Genomic DNA, 5,010 nt, shown 5'->3' with positions numbered 1-5,010 from the left:
CTCCTCTTAACAGTTGTTCTAGAGATGTGTCTTCTGCTAAAACTCTGTGTGGTATTCATCTGCTCTCTAATCTGAGCTGCTCTTAACTTGTGGTTTCTGAGGCTGGTGACTCAGATGAACTTATCCGCAGCAGCAGAGGGGACTCTTGGTCTTCCTTTCCTGGGGCGGTCCTCATGTGAGCCAGTTTTGTTTTTAGTGCTTGATGGTTTTTGTGACTGCGCTTGGGGACACGTTAAAAGTTTTGGCAATTTTCCAGACCGACTGACCTTCATTTCTTAAATTAATGATGGCCACTCGTTTCTCTTCCCTGAGCTGATTGGTTCTTGCCATAATATGAATTCTACCAGTTGTCCAATTGGGCTGTCGGCTGTGTATCAACCTGACTTCTGCCCAACACAACTGATGGTCCCAACCCCATTAATAAGGCAAGGAATTCCACTAATTAACCCTGACAAGGCCCACCTGTGAAGTGAAAACCATTTCAGGGACCACCTCATGAAGCTCATTGAGAGAACACCAAGGGTTTGCAGCACTATCAAAAAAGCAAAGGGGGGCTACTTTGAAGAAAATATAAGACATGTTTTCAGTTATTTCACACTTTTTTGTTAAGTACATAATTCCATATGTGTTCATTCGTAGTTTTGATGTCTTCAGTGATAATCTACAATGTAAATAGTCATGAAAATGAAGAAAACGCACTTTGGTCTGTACTGTTAGTGAACTTCAAACTTCTTTTTTTTGCCATGGGTTTTGGGTCAGTCAAAATACAAATGTAAGGAAACACATTGAATGAGAAGGTGGTTCCAAACCTTCGGCCTGTAGATACAGATGTATCATGTTATAGTGATGAGCACACAAGCAGGAAGGGATGAAGCAAAGTGTTACTTTATAGTGTATATATGTATATTTATGGAATGTTTCTCACTAAGGTTTTTGTGCAGCCTGGTCTCACAGAATTTCGTGAAATTATCCCAAACTGTTACCAGCACCTGCTGGTGGCACGGAATTTGTGAATGAGAAGTCCTTGAGAAGATGACGTAGCATTAAAAGCAACAACGGTAGCGAGTAGTATAAAAGCCTGAAAATCCGCGTTGGAAGGTTGGTTGGGGGGGTTGATGGGTCAGACAACACAGGACTGGGATCTCCCAGGAGACCGGACATAGTGTACCGCATGTCACGATTCCTAAACCCAACCATCTCGTTCTTCTTTTCCTAAACCCAACCCGTTGTTGTCCCGCCCACCTGTGACCTTTTCTTTAACTTAAGGGGCCGATCACCCATCACGGAATTTTCAGATTCCATGAAACTGCCACACATTTTGAGTTGAGGAGCCATGTTCATTTCACAGAATTCTGTGAGACCAGGTTGTTTTTGATGTTGTGAGCAGAGATGGTAAAAGTACTCACTTCTCATACTCAAGTACAAGTACAGATAGTTGTGTCAGAAATACTCTGGTAAAAGTAGAAGCACTGATTTAACTTCTTTGCGCAACTAAAAGTAACAAAGCACAGGCTTGGAAATTTACCTAAAGTATAAGGTAAAAGTTGCCTTGTGAATGATCACCATTACTTATGCAAAGCTACCAGGACCAGACAGATGTTACTAGATAACTCGCTGAGGAACTTCAGTATTCATGAAAAAAGACTCTGAATCTGTCAAGTCGTCTTGTAGTGGTGCATCAAGTGCAACGTACAGTACTGTAGAGTCCCATCCAATTATTTAATTTATTTATTTATTAATTATTAAATTACAAACGGGATACAAGCATTTCATTGCCTAACTTGTTATCGTAATGACAAATAAACACCTTGAACAAGATTGAATTTGGCATTGATGATGTAAAAAATATCAGCTTTTACAGCTGCTGCAGAGGAGAGAGACACAGGTGACGTTAGATTCAGTAGTACAACTAAATCCAAAGTTATGTTTCTCACTGGAGAATGAGATACTGGAGAATAAGGCCTGAGGAAGTACCACATGGTGAGTGGCAGCCAGGTGTGCCTGGTACTGCCTGTGGAGCCACGCCCCTGTAGATGAAGTCACACACACACACACACACAAAAAGATATCTGAAAAATCCACTTGAGTACAGTAACAAAGTATTTGTACTTTGTTATTTCCCGTCTCTGGTTGGGAGACATGTAATACGACCCAGGCAGTCAACTTTGATGCATAGGGTTAGCAACCTTTTTTGAGCCAGGTTCAAATATTTTACTGAACTTTTTTCAGGGGCTCTCTGAAATGAAAACTGTTAAACGCAATGAGTGAGGGGGGGCTGTGGTTTTTCACATACTGGTACTGGTCTGTTTGCATCACACAAGTTGAACCTGGCCAACAAGGATAGCAATATCAATTGTCATGCCACACATATGACCTGTGATCTTTTTAGAAAGACTTGGAGTTGCCCCCATCTTAGTCAGTTAAGCAGCTATTCAGTCTTTTGGTGTTCGGCAAATACAATTACTTTAGTCAATTACTAGTTTTTTGCTAAATAGTTTTGCATGCTGAATGACTTGTTTTAAATAAACATATGCGCACATCTCTGGTAAACACAAGATTTAAAGGGGTGCTCAAGCCTGATTGTTTTGTGGAGAAAACTGAGTTTTATAGATCTGTTGGTGATAAATCAACTAATCGTGTAATCGTCAAAATCATGTGTGTTAGTTGACAAAGAATGTTTTCAGTCTTGTACAGCTCTAGTATTAGTGTGTACTTTGGACAAACACTGCACCGTTCTGCTGATTCCAGCTGACAACCCCCCCAAGAGAGCACTCAGGCCACGGACACCCAACACATCCAACACAGTCTTCAACATGTCACATCAGGCACAGGTAAGGCCCGAGACAAAAGGCCAGGGAGGAATTCAGAATTGGAAAGTGAGCAGGAGAGATTGAGAGAAAAGCCCTATTTTTTTCCTCTGTATGCTTTTCATAAAGGCGAGCTCTCTGATTGCCAGTGTCAAAGTGACAGGGTCTTTTATGAGCACTTGGCCGGTCCCCGCCCTGGTTTTGTGTAGTCAGGCAGCGATAGCAGTGCCCATTGTTAGGCTACTGGGAGAGGAGCGGCCCTGTGCTATTGAGAGGGGAGGGGCCCGGCCCTGCTCACCCGCCCTGTGCACTGTGTTGGCTGAATAGGCAGCTAAGGTGTCCATGCCCCCCAGTGCCCTTCAGTGTGGGAAAGCTGGTGCAGAAAGCACCTGCAGCATCTTGACAGCGGCGGACACAGGATTGCGTGCTAGCTTTGGATGCGCGGGGCACCGGGAGGTGACACTCTGCGCTGACGGGTATAGTAGGAGTGTCACACTCCCATGCTGTGTTAACATCTCCTGTCAAAGATCAAACGGATCGAGTTTGCATGCACCGTAATGTACAGTACATGCCGCTTTGTGCTTGCGCTGTGTGCACACAGACATGCACACTGGCTGCAAGACGATACTTTTCTACGGTACAATAAGTATACAATCTCCACACATGCACTTCACACAATCATATCAGTGCACATGAAAACATGTTATAAAACAAATTACAGCACATAATGCAACGAGCCTAATGCTTTGGAAAACTAACACACATATCAGATAACCTGAAACCTGTTCCAAAAGCTCCTGGGAACAATATTAACTACATTAAGACTGTAAAAAGACGTACAAAAAAGCAAGTTTCAGCATATGTTATCCTCCATTTGACAAATATTGGTTAATAACGTAAAAAATAGTAATTTTGTCAACGTGTAAACTAGCAACTGAATAAAAAGCCATCAACGCTATTTAATATTGAGTTTGGTGCATCAATCAGTCTCTCATTTATTGCCTGGCATGTCCCATGCGATGGGTCTGTGTTGCAACGCTGCCATTCCTGGCATTCCTCCCTGGAATGCACAAATAGGAGCTCACAGAATGGGATCAAGACTGCAAAACAAGACAACATTCCTAAGGCAAGTTTTAACAAAATATACTGTGCTGCTTTATGTACTGTAAGTGGCACGTGGACGGGAGACGTGCAATCTAATGTATGGGCGAAGGAAACAGAGTTCAAGTATTACATGTTTGTAGTGTGTGAGGTTTCTATGCCTTGAACGGTAGAAGTCAATGGTGTTCTTAAATGTCCTTAAGGGATTCCTCCTGTTCCAGATGCATTTAGATTCTTATTGCAGAAATAAAGCTGCATTTGTTGTCTTTATTTTTTTTTCTAAACTTCTTCACAAGGACCATCCATCTCACGCAAGGCTGTCATAGAGAGAATAGAAGGTGACACCTTGCCCAACGCTGGTGGGACAGAACAAATATTTCAATTGACATATTCAAATATTCAAATATCAGTTGCCCAGATTAGATGACTGTTATGTGTCCGTCAACATGTTAGAATGACTCTTGACTGATTCCCTCTGGTCACTCTGCTGTTTCCCCATGACATCAAGTGAGCGGCAAAGCCACTCGACGCATGACTAGCAGCTTCGACTAACTTGTTTTCTGGGGGGGGGGGGGAGTTGACTGGGTTTTACCACAGTGCGGCTGTTGTTCCAGCGCCCGAGGATTACAATTAACCAGCCACTCCTGTTGGGGCTTAATGACCGAACACTGCAAAAGCCAGCAGCAGGGACACTTCCTGAACAGCGCTGGGTTAGCCCTAATTGGTTCTGGCACAGCAATCCTTACTGCTTATCTCATAGCCAGCTGAGAAAAATCACCGGTGATGTGTGAATCAAAACATGTTGATTGCAAGAATTTCAGATTGAGCAACATAGTCTACCTGATGAAAAGGCTTGTTTTTGTGCAATCATGCTCAGTCACTGTTCCCTGACGTTGTATTGTCTTGGGCTTGATTGTGATTATATTTGTGCAATGTAAAATGATATTAAGATACTTTCAAATCCTTTGTTTTAGTACTATGGTTCTGTCCTGAATGAGGCTTTGGAAATAAATAAATAGATACAAAAAATGAGAGGGAATCTCCCTTGATCATAACAGGACCCTGTCAACGCATGTCCAAGCTCAGAATCAAGGGGGGGGGG

The sequence above is a fragment of the Etheostoma spectabile genome, chromosome 11 (assembly GCF_008692095.1).
Source record: "Etheostoma spectabile isolate EspeVRDwgs_2016 chromosome 11, UIUC_Espe_1.0, whole genome shotgun sequence".
NCBI lineage: Eukaryota > Metazoa > Chordata > Actinopteri > Perciformes > Percidae > Etheostoma > Etheostoma spectabile.
Note: the sequence above shows the minus strand (reverse complement) of the source record.